Source organism: Paroedura picta, chromosome 5, assembly GCF_049243985.1.
Source record: "Paroedura picta isolate Pp20150507F chromosome 5, Ppicta_v3.0, whole genome shotgun sequence".
Lineage (NCBI taxonomy): Eukaryota > Metazoa > Chordata > Lepidosauria > Squamata > Gekkonidae > Paroedura > Paroedura picta.
The window spans coordinates 22,361,263-22,378,735 of record NC_135373.1 but is presented as its reverse complement, the minus strand read 5'-3'; the positions used below and the strand labels follow the sequence as shown (position 1 = coordinate 22,378,735).

The 17,473-nt window shown below is 41.1% G+C and overlaps 1 long non-coding RNA gene across 1 annotated transcript; it reads right to left on the bottom strand.

The window, feature by feature from the left end:
• Positions 1-763: 763 nt before the first annotated feature.
• Positions 764-16,420, bottom strand: LOC143837286 (uncharacterized). The gene is made up of 6 exons (XR_013230946.1): positions 16,159-16,420; positions 14,676-14,699; positions 10,161-10,184; positions 6,301-6,318; positions 2,261-2,278; positions 764-938 (listed from the first exon to the last, which is right to left on the bottom strand). It is a non-coding gene; the product is annotated as an uncharacterized LOC143837286 (long non-coding RNA).
• Positions 16,421-17,473: the final 1,053 nt, after the last annotated feature.

The window sequence follows — 17,473 nt, the reverse complement described above, 5'->3', positions numbered from 1 at the left end:
CCAGGTTTGTGCAGTTGGGAGCTGCACCCCATCCACCCTGGGTAGGTATGCTTCCTGCTCTGGTCCCTTCCTACCCAGCCAGTGGAACTCTGTCTTTGAAGGGTTCAGTTTAAGATGTCTTGCTTTAAGCCATTTCATCACTGCCTCCAAGCACTGGTCCAGTACAGTCAAAGGAGCATCCAGACGATCATCCATCTAGAGATAGAGCTGGGTGTGTTCTTCAAATTGATGACACCCAAGCCCAAAGCTCTGAACTAGCTGGGTGAGAGGGCTCATGAAGATGTTAAATAATGTCGGGAAGAGAATCGCACCCTGCAGAACCCCACAAAGAAGTTGGCGGCAGTGCAACTGATCCTTCCCAATCTCAATCCTCTGACCTCGACCGTGGAGAAAGGAGGTAGCCCACTGAAGGGTTATCCCTTGAACTGTGTACTTATTCATGGCTGACTTTCTCCTTATGTATGTGGCCTGGTTATTTCCATTTCAGTGTCTGATGAAGTGTGCTTGAAAGAATTTTATTGGTCTCAAGGGTGTTGTTGGGCTCAAAATTTGTTCTGCTCCTTCAGACCAACATGGCTGCGCACTCAAATCTTACCCCACCCAAGCAGTATTTGCTAAACAACCAAATCAGGGAAAGTTTTGATTTGAAGGCCAGCACTAACAAATTCATAATTCCACAATGCAAACAGCAGCATTTAGGATTGAGCTGATCTTGTTCACAGAGTGGTTAAAATTCTCCATTAGCAAATCATAAACACAAACGTAGCTGGTATTTTCTTTTATTTTCTTTCTGCCCATGACACAAGAAGTGTGACTGCAATGAGCAATACCAGACAGATTCATATCATTTGTAGCGTGAGCGGTGTTCGTATGATTGTCTTCCAGTGGCATCAGAAGAGGGTCACGAGCAGGCAATTGATTTGGATGTGGTCCAGGATCTTCAATATATCATGCCATTGTGGGAACTAGTGGAAAGAAAAATAATTGCTGTTAGTAAGAACATCTCCAAAGAGAAAAAGACTGAATACATTCATCAGTAATTTAATACAGTTTAGAGAAGTTCCTTAAAAGGCTCGTTTTGAAGAAAGATAATGGTGGTTAGGGCCACAACCTCCCACCCCCTTTGAATTGCAGTGTAAGGAAATATATCATAAAGGACTCACATCACAATCGGAAGAGGAATCAGGAAATGAATCCAGAAGGTTATCAATCAAGGAGAAACAAGGAAGGTCATGGAGGAAAGAAAAACAAACATCTCACTCTACATTGCAAACTTGACTAGTGTATTAAACCTATCTCAACGAGTTTCTTCTGTGCTTTTCTAGAGACCAATCAGAATTGATTTACTAACTCTGAAATGTCTTGTATATTTTGACTTGCAGTGCCCAATCGTTATGCTGATCTAAATGATCACAAATAAATAAGCATATGTATGATTTACTATCACATTTCTTTTTATAGAATTCAGGCTCATTTGTGCATTTGGCTTACCCAAACCTTAAAAACATTTCCAATAATGTACTTTAATGGTATTGTCTTGATGCTTCTAAGCCAAACATAGATTCTCTAATCTGTTTCAGCTGCTGGTACAGCTGACCCAAATAAAAGATGCATTTTCAGGCTTTTATTTGGGCGTAGATATCTGGTCCCCCTACAGACACCCTCCTCCATGATTGAATATACCGACCCACCTAAGGATTTCAAAGTTACTTTCTGTTAAAGTATTGTTATGGTTGTTGTACTGTTATATTTGTTATATTGTTGTGATGTTCCATGTAATCACTTATGATGGTCCAGAGCTGTATGGAAGGGCAGTATAAAAATCTAAATAAACAAATGAATAAATAACCTATACAGATCAGCTGTCAGTTTCATTCCCTTCCTCCATTTCCAAACAGGAGGAGTAAAAGGGATCCCTGAAATGGCTGCTGTCCATTTAAATATAGCAGCTTAATGATTCCCCCTGTCAGCCGTTGAGCTTACATGGAAAAGGTGATACATCACAGGGGTATGCCAGTGGTTGAGCAGAGTGAGAGAAAAGCTCCCTCAGGTGTTCAGAAAACCATGAAAGGCACAGTGGATGAAGGTCAAGTGATCAGAGCAGGCCTATTCTGCCACACCCTATGAGCACCCTATACAGGACTTCTTTGGAGATGCAACGCATTCCTTTTCTGAATAATTTAACAAATATGTGTGATGATCAAAATCTGGAAGTATATTGCATCTAATACGGACAACAGACATTATTTGCAGTACTCACCTATTCATCATTACTTCTCTTTCCATACAAAGAAAGAAAGGTTTTGTTAAAGCTTTGTCATATGAATGAATTCAGGGCAGGGTCAAAGAAAAGTCTCTCCCTGTCTGAAAGCCCCAACCTCCTTCTCCTTTTGGTTGCCCTACTCCGTACTTTTCCCATCTCTACAACATCCTTTTTACAGTGACCAGAACTGCACATGCTATTCCAAATAAAGCTGTACCATAGATTTGTACAGGGGAATTATAACATGGTTTATTTTCATTTCAATCCCTCTCCAAATAATCCTAACATATATTTTGCCTTTTCATTGCTACAGACTACTGGGCTGATACTTTCATTGAGCTGTTCACTAAACCCGAGATCTATTATGCCTCTCAGTATGAGTGAGCTCAGACTCCATTAGCCTTTATCTGAAGTTGCAATTTTTTTGGTCCTAATGTGCATCACCCTCCAATTACCCAAACTGAACTTTGTTTTCCATGCTGCTGTCTACTTTCCCAGTATTGTGGAGATCCACTTGGAGTTCTTCACAGTCAGCGGTTTTCACCAGCATGAATCGTCTGTGAACCTGACCACTACACTGCTCACGTGTAGTTCTGTATCATTTATGAGCAAATGAAATGGTATTGATGCCAATGTGTGAGACCTCACTGATTCCTACTCTTGCTTCCTGTCATTTAATCAAACCTCTTAGCCTATGATTGCTAAGTTTACTAAGAAGACTTTAGCCTGATTGCTAAGTTTGCTCAGAAGAACCTCATCAAAAGTCTTTTGAAAGTCCAAGTACACAATATCTTCTGGGTCACCATTATCTACTTGCTTGTTGACTTTCTCAAAGAACTTCAAAAGTTTGGTGAGGCAGGTCTTCCCTATACTGAAGCTGTGTTGATATTCTCTCAGCAGATGTGTGCAACAGAGAGTTATGCATCTTGCTGTGCCTGACCTCTGAAGATGCCACCCACAGATGCAGGTGAAACATTAGGAACGAAAACTACCAGAAAAAGCAGCCATGATTTACCAGCGGCTGCTGGTTAACGCTGCAGATAGCAGACCACTGCGCCAGCATGTCTGGTGTGGGCTAGTTGGCAGCATTCAGGCATGCACAGTGGCACAATGTGGGGGTGAGGCCACAGGTGCCTTTATAAGGCGTCATGTAGAGAGGCCCCACCATTCCGCTTCAGATCTTTGCCATCTTTGCCCTCGCACCCTCCCTATACTTCAGGTTATATGTGTGGTTTGTTATTCCAATCGTTTGTAATTTGTCACAGCTGTGGGAAATAGCACAAGGAAGACCCTTGGTTCAGGGTTCCAGTCCACGCACGGTGGCCCTGAGGCTGGCAGATCTCAATAAGAGACCGGCTCACCAACGGGGGCAGCTACCTGGCTGGGTAGGCCAGGGGCCTGGATTCAGGTGGACTGGGTGGCAGAATGAGATGGGCTTCTGTCTGTCACCACATGCTCTCCTCCCTGTGAGGACTCTGGGGGCAAGGCATCTGCCTTTCTGACTATATGGTGATAGGTCCCAGAGACAGATACAGAACAGTTAGATGGCTGTGGACAGGTGGGTCTTTCCTCATGTCAATAATGGGGGCCAACCCTCCAGCTGGAAGTGTGTGCTTGGCAAAAAAAAAAACCCTGTAGCCTTGTTAACGCTAATCTGGAGTTGCGTCTTGTGTGGCCCATAGTCAACAGGGCCCCACATGCACATGAAAATTTCAAAAAACAGTTGATTCCAGCCATGAAAGCCTTTGACAATATGATGGGACATTTCTTGATTCTGTGAGACACAATCACATTACTAGTTGTGATATATTTTTGTTATTTTTAACATTTGTATTTTCATTAACTAGAAAATACTGTAGCTATCAACCATAGTAGATGCTTATGAGAAGAAGAAGAAGAAGAGTTGGTTCTTATATGCCGCTTTTCCCTACCCGAAGGAGGCTCAAAGCGGCTTACAGTCGCCTTCTCATTCCTCTCCCCACAACAGACACCCTGTGGGGTGGGTGAGGCTGAGGGAGCCCTGATATCACTGCCCGGTCAGAACAGTTTTATTAACAGTGCCGTGGCAAGCCCAAGGTCACCCAGTTGGTTGTATGTGGGGGAGTGCAGAATTGAACCCAGCATGCCAGATTAGAAGTCCGCACTCCTAACCACTACACCAAACTGGCTCTCTTATGCTTAGGTTTTTACATTTGGACACCAGTTTGTTTTTTCTGCTATCATTGTCTCTCTGGAGGAAGTGAAATCTTTTCTCTCATGTGACTTATTCTCTGAACTAGTCTTCTTCCCATGATTTTTAAAAAAATTGTTTTTAATTGAGGATAGCTTGAAACTTATTTTTATGGTTTTTATGGCTTACAATTTGGATAATCCTCATATGCAATGCAGGGTCATACAAAAATCCATTTTGGAAAAAATAACACACGTGAAAGAAAAAAAAGTAAATATGTTTTTTTTTTAATTTTGGGCAAACTTATTTTGTGGTTTTTATATCTTATAGGTTTGATGACCCTCATATGCAATGCAGGGTCATACAAAAAATGGAGAGCAGTAATCTTATGGTGGGACATGAGATACAAAAGGCTATGGAAACATTCCACCTGGTGCCTAAGAGACTGCAGATCTGTTACCTGCTGAGTCTATGGGGAAATATAGGCAGTTCTTGGTGTCACAGTAATCTTATACAAAAGGCTATAGCAGCAATCATATACAAAAGGCTATAGAAAATAATCCAGTAATAAGCAGTAATCCATACAAAAGGCTAAGGAAAATAGAAACATTTCACTGGGTGTCTAAGAGATTGCAGATCTGTTACCTGCTGAGTCTATGTGGAAATATATGCAGTTCTTGGTGTCACAACAGACTCTTATCCTCACTCATCTGCCAGTGAGGGGATACCACCAGGAAGGCTTGTGTAGGAGGTAAACCTGGCCCACAACCAAGGGGGAGCTGGGGCTCTTCTACAGTCTACTTTTCTTTGCTTGTGTGTCCATCCTGCTTCACGTTTTTAAAGAAAATTCCGCATATGTTTGGGTCCCTCTAGTGGCCAATTCAATATTACATCACTGTTGGTGTCGCATAAAAACCTGCACTAAATCTACAGGGAAATCTGCATCACATATAGAGGTGAAATATCAAAATGACCACTAGAAAGAGGAAACCACATGTGAGAAAGAAAATACCACTAACACAGCAGCAGGACAGCGTTTATCCACCTGTTTACTTTGAGAAACTCTGGGCTAGGGCAGATAGATGACACTCCATCATCCCCACCCCAATGCCAGAAATAGACCCAGAGTAGGCCTATGCAGTTAAATTAAAATTAGAGTACTTAACTCACTGGATTCCTAGCGCTATAACATGTGATTAGCCTTGACAACAAGGATTTGTACAGCTGGGGCTCCTCTCCTTCCTCCCCTCGCCAGGGCCATCATTGGACTTTAGGGGGGAACAGTCACAATGAACATATATGGCCATATCACCCGGCACTGAACAGAAATAAATTAAAAATACATTTTAAATATTTAATTGCCACCCAATCAACGAAACTCCAGGGTTTCGTGAAAACCTGTGTGAGAAAGCTCACAGTAGGGACACACAAGTGATGAAAATGATAATTCAGAAGAGCCCCTAGAGAAATTTGTCTTGACCATCTGCATTTAGGAGTAGTTCAACCCAAATATAATCTGTGGACAAATGAAACCTCTTTCATTGCCTCAAAAATGGGAGGTGCTCTCTCTCAAATTCCTCAATAAAAGAGTCTTTGGGGAATGCTACAGCATCTCTTTGACCAATTTGGTTGAACAGAGTTGAAGGATATCACCTACCCTAAGATTCCTCCTCAAATTCTGCCCTCCCTAGGTATCACCCCCTCTCCACCCATATTCAGAAACTTCCCATGCCTGGGTTAACAACACTAGCAATGTATAAAGATCTAAATGACCAAATAATAAAGTCTAATTATCAAACACTGACAAAGGCATACTGGTTCCCATAATTATAGATCACAGATAATAGGCAGGATTTGCAGTACTTACAGAGCCATGGTGTTGATGCTAGATTACAAAAGAAAAATATTCTGTCAAGCAGGCTTGAATATCCGTTCTCCCACAGGAGTTTGCTGGATGGCCTTGGGCCAGTCACAAACTCTGAAACTAAGTTACCTGGCAGGGTGGTTGTGAGACTAAAATGTCAAAATGGGAGACTATGGGAATGTGTATGGTCTAGAATTCCTAAGTTTACAAATAGCCAAATACTTAAAGAAAATGGCTATAAAATGTTCTATAGATGGTATGTGACCCCCAAAGTGATTGCAAAAATGGCAAAAGCATGTGATAATAGATGTTGTAAATGTGTAGATAAAGTGGGTTTCTTTTTTCATATGTGGTGGAAAGGTTTAAAAAGTATATAAATTTTGGGCTAAGGTCCATACTATCCTGGAGAAAATTTTGGTTCTAAATTTTCCCTTAAAACCTGAATTTATGGTTTTAAGCATACCACTGCAGTGTCTTCCAGTTCAAACCAGAACATTCTTATTTTATGCATCAATGGCAGCAAAATTGGTATTGGCCAGGAAATGGAAGTTGCAAGAACTACCTTCAATAGATGATTGGTTAGATAAACTGGCGGACTTAGCCAAAATGGTACAACAAACATTGATTGTTATTGGAAAAACAGAAGATGCCTTTCGATAACAATGGGGCCCTTATCTGAGTTTACTAGCAAAATAAATTACAAAGGGTCATTATATTGTGGAGGGATAGTGTCTAACTTTCAGAATTTTGAAATTATAGCAATTGGATTTGTTTCACTGTCTTTGTACTTTTCTATCTTGTGTTAAACAAATTAAAAGCACATTATATAAAATGGGAGACTATTGTAAGACAGTTTGGACCACTCTTGAGCAGAAAGCTAGGTTTTACATGGTGTAAAGAAACATTATGAAAATCAACAATAATAATAATACAGCAAAGAAAGCTATATGAAAGTGCTCAGCAATCAAACAATCCATTTTGGAAAATATAACAAATGCGAAAGAAAAAAAGTAAATATGTTTTTTTTTTAAACTTTGGGTACTTTGATACTTATTTTTGTGGTTTTTATGTCTTATATCTCATATGCAATGCAGGGTCATACAAAAACTGGAGAGCAGTAATCTTATACAAAAGGCTATAGAAAATAATCCAGTAATAAGCAGTAATCCATACAAAAGGCTATGGAAAATAGAAACATTTCACTGGGTGCCTAAGAGACTACAGATCTGTTACCTGCTGAGTCTATGTGGAAATATATGCAGTTCTTGGTGTCACAACAGACTCTTATCCTCACTCATCTGCCAGTGAGGGGATACCACCAGGAAGGCTTGTGTAGGAGGTAAACCTGGCCCACAACCAAGGGGGAGCTGGGGCTCTTCTACAGTCTACTTTTCTTTGCTTGTGTGTCTGTATTGCTTCAGGTTTTTAAAGAAAAATCCACATGTGTTTGCGTCCCTCTAGTGGCCAATTCATTATTACACCACTGTTGGTGTCTCATAAAAACCTGCACTAAATCTACAGGGAAATCTGCATCACATATATAGGTGAAATATCAAAATGACCACTAGAAAGAGGAAACCACATGTGAGAAAGAAAATACCACTAACACAGCAGTAGGACAGCGTTTATCCACCTATTTACTTTGAGAAACTCTGGGCTAGGGCAGATAGATGACACTCCATCATCCCCACCCCAATGCCAGAAATAGACCCAGAGTTGGCCTATGCAGTTAAATTAAAATTAGGGCAGATAGATGCGACAATTAAGAGAACTGATATTTGAAAAAGAGGCCTTAGGCAATAGTTTCCATGAAAGACTTTGGCCGACAGGAACGCAAAAACAAAAGACAAGTGGGAACTCTTGGATTGATGGATTGTTAAAAATCTGGACAAAGTATGGTAGAAGATTATCCCCGACACCATCTGTACTAAAATTGCCAATCGAAGCTCTTTTCAGCAAAACAGAACAAAAAAGACTGACTTGTTTGCGATATAAAGATCTCTTAACTAAATCCGGCAAGCTTAAAGAAAGACACGTTTTAGAAAAAGAAGGAGTAGAAATCCAATGGTTGGAATATAACCAACTTCTATCCAGGTTCAAAGCAGAATTTCAGCCTCCATTAAATCTAGAAGCTTCAATACCAGAATTTGAAAATCTACTAATTCAAGAAAAACCATACTTGCAAGGACAAATATATAAATATAAATTTTAAGATGCATGTGACCTTAGAACAATGGGAATATATATGGACTAGGATTCCAAAGCTTAATAACAGTCAAATTCTTAGAGAAAACTGGTATAAACTGGTATAAAATGTTTTATAGGTGGTATTTAACACCAAAACTGATTGCTGCAATTGCAAAAAGTTGTGATAATAAATGTTGGAAATGTGTAGATAAAGTTGGTTCTTTCTATGACATGTTGTGGAAATGTGAAAAAATGTATAAGTATTGGGTTAAGGTTCATACAATAATGCAGAAAATGTGGGATTTGAATTTTCTTCTGAAGCCTGAATATATGCTACTAAGTCTACCACTGCAGTGCCTCCCAACACATACAAGAAGTCTATTCTTTTATGCGACGATGGCAGCAAGATTAGTTCTGGCTTGAAAATGGAAAACGCAGGAGCTACTGTCAATAGAAGACTGGTTGAGCAAATTGGTGGATCTCACCAAGATGGCTAAACTGACATTGACTGTTAATGGAAAATCAGAAGAAGCTTTTCAAGAACAATGGGGTCCCTATTTTAACTATTTAAGAAAGTAAAACACGGGGAAAGGAGGGGGTTCTGATATGTTCAGACTCGAAATAATTGCTTCACAGATGTTTATTATATGTATCTACTTTGTTTCTATCTTTTTTGGGAAAAAATAATTTTTTAAATAAAAAAATGTTAAAGTCCAATTCCATTTAATCAACATCAAGTCCCACTGTCACTTTAGAATCATATCCCGTTATTTGCATAGGTAAAGTACTTTCCAGAAGGCCACTGCCGGCTTCATCCCATGAAGATGACAAAAGTGGAAAAGCCCCACTTACTTTCTAAGGACACTCAGTGCATACCAGGAATGGTTCTGCAGGCACCTTGGTACCCAAGGGGAACACACTGGTGATACTTGGCTTAGGCCACATCTAAAATTTGGTTGGAATAGAGTGGGTTTCTTGAACAGACAGGGGTAATAAGTAAACTCCCCAGAAGGTAGAATAAAGGGATTAGCACAGGACATTAAAATAACTCATGAAGAACCCTACTAGGGATTTAAGGCATAGATGGAGTAGTAGTCTGGAATGTGAAATTTAAATTTTAAATTTTGGTAGGAAATAAACCTGGCCAAGACTCACCTCGGCCGAACATTGACACAGCAGAGGGCTTGATGGGACGAAGAAACGACCACCCACACTGCTGGAATGTTTGGCTATCTCGGCAATCACCAAGGCCTGAGGCGGCCAGTGCCATGGTGTGGAAATGAGGGGCAGCAGTGGCACACCAGCAGGTGACCACACGGAGGTGCAGAGCCCTGTTGCCTGTGTGTGACCACCAGCTGGTGTGCCGCAACACCTTCTCTCCACAGTGTTGGCCTCCTAAGCACTGCTTCGGGCTTCCGTGATTGCTGCGGTGGCCAAACTGTGACAAAGCGTACAACCCTAGTGGAAAGTAAACAAAAGCTGATGTGGTGATTATTGCATGTCTCTGAGCTTCATCCCACAACCGGGCCCTCTCCAGAATCCCCCTCACATCTCAATGAAGAAATAACATTTTTTAAAATGACTAAATTAGAAAGTCTGATTTTCAAAATTGGACAAGCACATATTTTACCCAGTTATTATATTTTATTGTAGTATGCAGGATATGTGGTACTCACCGAACCTTTTCCATTTTTACGGTTCTGTATTACAAAAGAAAGATATTCTTGTTAAGCATTCATGCCACAGGAACTTGATGCATGGCCTTAGGCCAGTCACAAACCCTCATACATAACTATGGGAGAGTATTACAAGCCAGTTTGGATCACTTGGGCAGAAAGGGGGTGTCTACATGGATAAAGAATTTTTATGACGATTCAGCAATAATGGGAAAAAAACAATAAAACAAAGAAATCCATACAAACAGCCCAATGATAGCATTGTTTAGGTATTCATAACAAAAATGAAAGGAAATAAAACCAACTACCCTGCCCAATTCTAGCAAAAGCTATTTGCATAGAATGGTGACAATGACACCGACCCATTGAAAACACATTCTGAAATCCAAGATCCATTGTAGATTTTGTTAGGGACATAATTACTGCAAAGTGAACAAAAGTTGATGTAGCAATATTCCATCTAAATTGTAAAATTTCAATGAAACTGGGGGGAGAACAATGACTTCAATAGGTTCACTTCAGTTAGGTTCACTGAGAGTTTTAATGTTGAAGTCCATTAAATGTGGTCTTCCGGATGTCCATGGACTGCAATTCCCATGAGCCCCTGCCAGCAAATGCGAATTGTGGTCCATGAGCATCTGGGGGACCACGGGTTGACTACCCCTTATTTAGACCACAGGTGAGAAAAATATTTATTGTGTGCAGCTTTAAAAAAATTCTTTAAGGCTAAAAACACACACACAAAGCCCATAGGCCATTATTGGAAAATTGTCGTATACACTGTACAATCTTAGGGTCCCGATGCGTTTTGACCTTCGCTGGGTCTTCCACGGAGGTCTAATTTTGACACACAAAAACTGATGCAATACCAAATCCACAAGGCAGCCGGGATACCATCAGAGGATCCCCCGGAGACTTTAGATCTGGTTCCCCGCTGCCACCGGAAGAGAACCTGGCCCTCAGTCTGAATCAGGGGGATAGGGGGTGGAGTGTTTAAAATCTTTTAAGGTAGTGATCGCCATCTGCTTGGTTTCTGTTATGGGCTGTTTTTATGGGGTATTTATGGAAACTATTGTTTTATACTTGTAAACCACCGTGAGTCTTTCCGAGAGTGGCGGTATAACAATTGAAAAAAAAATAAATTATAAAATTTTTGCAAAAATACTAACAGAGAGACTGAAAAGATGTGTAGGGGACATAGTACATCAAGATCAAACAGGTTTTATGCCCACAAGGTTAATGAGGAACAATCTTAGGTTTGTCCTGAAAGCTGCCGACTACATGCGGAAGAAAAAGTTGAAAATGGCTTTTATATTTTTAGATGCAGAGAAAGCCTTTGATAATGTTTGTTGGGACTTTTTATTTAAAACTCTTAAAGTGATAGACTGTGGTGATACTATTTTGATTTGATCAGGCATATATACTCCAAACAAGAATCAAGGATATTAGTAAATGGAATGTTTACGGAACAATCAATCAACATAAACAAAGGTACCAGGCAAGGCTGTCCATTATCTTCATTATTATTTAATCTGGTACTAGAAATGCTGGCATCTAAGATTCGAGCCATGAAAGAAATCACTGGAATAAGAACTGAATGGGAAGAATTCAAATTGAAATGCTATGCTGATGATGTAGTCTGTACTTCGGAAAACCTGACAAAACCCTAACCACTATTAGATTTATTAAGAAATTTTGTACCCTACTTAGGATACAGAATAAATAAAGCGAAGACAAAAATTATCCTTCAAGGAGTCACAGATTTAGAGGTGCAAAACATCAAAGAAAACACTGGCTGTGAAGTTAAATCCTAAATGGGTAAAATGCCTGGGTATCTATCTAGACAAAGACTTTAGAGACCTTTTTATTGGCAATTATGAAAGATTTTGGAGCAGTATTCAATCAGATATCAAGAGATGGAACAGAATGAAATTATCATGGTCTGCTAGAATAGCAACAGCCAAATGTTACCAGTAGAGATTGTGGAAAGAGTACTGGAAAAATGGCAATCTGGTATCAACAAATTTATATGGAGCGGGAAAAGACCAAGAATTGCCTTTAAGATATTGCAAGATGAGAAAAAGAGAGGATGACAAGGAGTACCAAGCCTAAAGTTGTACCATCACGCAGCGGCACTCACATAGAACGTTTATGCACTGGAGGTTTCATGCTGGGATGTAGGCTGGAGTTTTAGTTGTGGCAGGTTGCCCCACCTCTCCCTGCACCCACATGGGGGAACATTTGGCCTGGTGCACCTCATACACCTCCTATTTGTGCTCCTGCATGGGAGCTGGGGCAGTGAAGTTCCCAGTGCATAAACGGTCATATATAGTGGACTGGATATGAGAGCCACAATTAAGAGAACTGATATTTGAAAAAGAGGCCTTAGGCAATAGTTTCCATGAAAGACTTTGGCCGACAGGAACGCAAAAACAAAAGACAAGTGGGAACTCTTGGATTGATGGATTGTTAAAAATCTGGACAAAGTATGGTAGAAGATTATCCCCGACACCATCTGTACTAAAATCGCCAAGCTCTTTTCAGCAAAACACAACAAAAAAGACTGACTTGTTTGCGATATAAAGATCTCTTAACTAAATCCGGCAAGCTTAAAGAAAGACACGTTTTAGAAAAAGAAGGAGTAGAAAACCAATGGTTGGAATATAACCAACTTCTATCCAGGTTCAAAGCAGAATTTCAGCCTCCATTAAATCTAGAAGCTTCAATACCAGAATTTGAAAATCTACTAATTCAAGAAAAACCATACTTGCAAGGACAAATATATAAATATAAATTTTGAAATGCATGTGACCTTAGAACAATGGGAATATATATGGACTAGGATTCCAAAGCTTAATAACAGTCAAATTCTTAGAGAAAACTGGTATAAACTGGTATAAAATGTTTTGTAGGTGGTATGTAATACCAAAAGTGATTGCTGCAATTGCAAAAAGTTGTGATAATAAATGTTGGAAATGTGTAGATAAAGTTGGTTCTTTCTATGACATGTTGTGGAAATGTGAAAAAATGTATAAGTATTGGGTTAAGGTTCATACAATAATGCAGAAAATGTGGGATTTGAATTTTCTTCTGAAGCCTGAATATATGCTACTAAGCCTACCACTGCAGTGCTTCCCAACACATACAAGAAGTCTATTCTTTTATGCGACGATGGCAGCAAGATTAGTTCTGGCTAGAAAATGGAAAACGCAGAAATAGACCCAGAGTAGGCCTATGCAGTTAAATTAACATTAGAGTACTTAACAGGGAAATCTGCATCACATATAGAGGTGAAATATCAAAACCGGAAAAGAGAAACCACACGTGGGAAAGAAAACAACACTGACAAAGCAATCGGGCAGCCTTCTTCAGCCTATTTACCATTGAGAAACCCAGGGCTAGGGCAGATAGATGCCACTCCATCATGCCCACCCCAGTGTCAGAAATAGACCCAGAGTAGGCCTATGCCGTTAAATTAAAATTAGAGTATTTACCTCTCTTGATTCTTAGCACTATCACATGTGATAAGCCTTGACAGCAAAGATTTGTATGGCTGGGGCTCCTCCCCTTCCCACCCACTCCAGGCCCATCATTGGACATTAGGGGGGACAGTCACAATGAACATATGATTGGTTATCTAACAATGAACATGTGATAATAGATGTTGGAAATGTGTAGATAAAGTGGGTTCCTTTCTTCATATGCGGTGGAAAGGTGGAAAAGTATATAAATTTTGGGCTAAGGTCCATACAATCTTGAAGAAAATGTTGGTCCTAGATTTTCCTTTAAAACCTGAATTTATGTTATTATTATGAAAATAGACAACAACAACAACAACAACAACAATAATAATGAAGAAAAGGAAGCTGGATGAAAGTGCTCAACAATCAAACAATCCATTTTGGAAAGAATAACAAACGTGAAAGCAAAAAAAGTCCTGGGGAGGTCTAGTAAAAGCTATCCACGTACGCTGATGAAAACGACAAGCAGAATCTAAGATTCTAGCCAGTTCTTCTTGGGGACATAAACAATTAGTGGAAGGTAGGGCTGTGCGCTTCAGCGCAGTTTGGCTAACTCGGCAATCACCGAGGCCTGAGGCGGCCAGTGCCATGGTGTGGAAATGAGGGGCAGCGGTGGCACACCAGCAGGTGACCACACGCAGGTGCAGAGCCTTGTTGCCTGTGTGTGGCCACCAGCTGATGTGCCGCCACACCTTCTCTCCACAGTGTTGGCCTCCTAAGCACTGCTCCGGGCTTCAGTGATTGCTGCGGTGGCCGAAGTGTGACAAAGCGTACAACCCTAGTGGAAAGTAAACAAAAGCTGATGTGGTGATTATTGCATGTCTCTGAGTTTCATCCCACAACCGGGCCCTCCCCAGAATCCCCCTCACATCTCAACGAGGAAATAACATTTTTTAAAATGACTAAATTAGAAAGTCTGATTTTCAAAATTGGACAGGCACATATTTTACTGCTATTATATTTTATTGTAGTATGCAGTATATGTGGTACTCACCGAATTTTTTGTATTTTTATGGTTCTGTATTACAAAAGAAAGATATTCTTGTTAAGCATTCATGCCACAGGAACTTGATGCATGGCCTTAGGCCAGTCACAAACCCTCATACATAACTATGGGAGAGTATTACAAGCCAGTTTGGATCACTTGGGCAGAAAGGGGGTGTCTACATGGCATAAAGAATTATTATGACGATGCAACAATAATGGAAAAAAACAATAAAACAAAGAAATCCATACAAACAGCCCAATGATAGCATTGTTTAGGTATTCATAACAAAAATGAAAGGAAATAAAACCAACTCCCCTGCCCAAGTCTAGTAAATAAATAACCCATGCAGAACCCTACTAGGGATTTAAGGCATAGAGGGAGTAGTAGTCTGGAATGTGAAATTTAAATTTTAAATTTTGTAGGAAATAAACCTGGCCGAGACTCACCTCAGGCGAACATTGACACAGCAGAGGGCTTGATGGGTGGAAGAAACGACCACCCAGAAGCCCTCTAGTGTGCACACTGCTGGAATGCAGCACACACAGTGTTAAGGGGAGGGCAGGGCCTGTGTCAACTAAGTCTTGCCCTCTTCACCAGAGACACCATGGGAGCCGCTATCTTCCCACCCACCCTATGTAGTTGTATTCAGCGATGTTCAGGGTTTTGAGGTGGATGTTTTGAAGAAGAAGAAGAAGAGTTGGTTCTTATATGCCGCTTTCCCCTACCCAAAGGAGGCTCAAAGTGGCTTACAGTCGCCTTCCCATTCCTCTCCTCACAACAGACACCCTGTGTGGTGGGTGAGGCTGAGAGAGCCCTGATTTCACTGCTTGGTCAGAATAGTTTTATCAGGGCCGTGGCGAGCCCAAGGTCACCCAGCTGGTTGCATGTGGGGGAGTGCAGAATCGAACCTGGCATGCCAGATTAGAAGTCCGCACTCCTAACCACTACACAGCAGTGTGTTTGCATGGGATGGAGCCTGCTGGCAGGGAATTCGTTGTGCGATTGGACTCCCTGGGGTTTGGGGCTTCCCTAAGAGGGGGCATGTATACGAGCACGGCTTACCCAGCTGGGAGGCCAGGGGCTCATTTACCAGGTAGCCTGGGGGCAGTCAAATCATGTTGGCGCCTGGTGGATCCCACACTTAGGTCACTTCCCCTAGTGGCAGACTTTGGTAGGCAAGGAGATCTGCTCTCCCAGCTGGGAATGGTGCTGGTCTCCAGGACACCTTTGGACTCTGTGGGTCATTGGTGCAGTCTGCTGCTAGGTCAGCCTCTCTCCCCCATGCTGTGCCAACCCTCCCGTGGGGAGGTAATAAAGCTGTGGCCTTGTTCGTCCCAACATTGGTGTTGCATCTTATTCCAGCACATAATACCCTCCTGCAAGTCAGTGACCTCACTGGAAGGGGAAATTTGGGAGGAACTAATCTTTGACTCCATTATTTTCCAGTTAGTGTATTTTATTGTAATAATGCAGGATATGTGGTACTCACCGAATGGTTTTGATTATTCTGTTGCTATATTACAAAAAAAAGATATTGTTGTTAAGCATTCTGCCATAGGAACTTGACGTCTGGCCTTAGGCCAGTCACAAACTCTCAGCCTAAGCTACCTCACAGGTTGCTTGTGGGAAAATACATAACTATGGGAGAGTATTACAAGCCAGTTTGGATCACTTGGGCAGAAAGGGGGTGTCTACATGGCATAAAGAATTATTATGACGATGCAACAATAATGGAAAAAACACTAAAACAAAGAAAACCATACAAACAGCCAAATGATAACTTTGTTTAGGTATTCATGATAAAAAGGAAAGGAAACCAACTCCCCTGCCCAAGTCTAGTAAAATCAATTTGCATAGAATGGTGGCAATGACACCGATCCAGTGGAAACACATTCTGAAATCCAAGATCCATTGTAGAATTTTGTTAGGGACATAAATAATTACTACAAAGTGAACAAAAGTTGATATAGCGATATTCCATCCAAATAAAACTGAATAAAACTGGGGGTGGGGGGGGGTGGATCAATCAATACATTTTGCAGTTAGGTTCACTGAGAGTTTTAATGTTGAGGCCCCATCACATTTAATCAACATCAAGTTCCCGCTGTCACTTTCCAGAAGGCCACTGCCGACTTCCTACCATGGCGATGACAAAAATGGAAATGCCCCAGCTACTTTCGAAGGACAATCCCACCCTCTTCCAAAGTAAGCACCCCCCCCCCGTACCCCGTGCTGCCACCTCCTGCATGTGAGAAACTTTCTGCTGCCACTGTGTCCCCTATGGGGACATAGTACACTGCAGAGCATGCAGTTCCATAGCAGTGCACTGCCGGCTGGTGCAGAATCCACCTTGGAGGGCTTTACACAGGACTGACCAATCCCAGAACAATCAAAGCTGCAGGAAGAAGAGATCTGCACCCATACACAGAATTTTCCATTCCCTCTTTACATTGTATTCGTTTGCAAAGCATGGAAAACAAAGGGACATCTTCGAAAAGGCCTCAACTCTTGAGGAGTAAGGGGAAAATTGTGCAGCCCAGTTGACATGCAGGGGAAGTTAAAATAAACAAGCGGGCCAGAACTAATTTGAGAGTCAGGAATAATTGAGTGAAACTCTGGTAGCCCATCTGTTTCCCTGATTGCAGCTCCCAGATTACAAAATTCATTATGCTAAATCTTTTCTTTAATCGTCTTATGTCTTCCACTGGGGCAAAGAAACAAAGATGTTCAGAAACTTTTTTTTTCTGTTTGGGGCACCTATTGGGAGAAATTCTTTGTAAAGATGGTATTTACTTGTGCTAAAG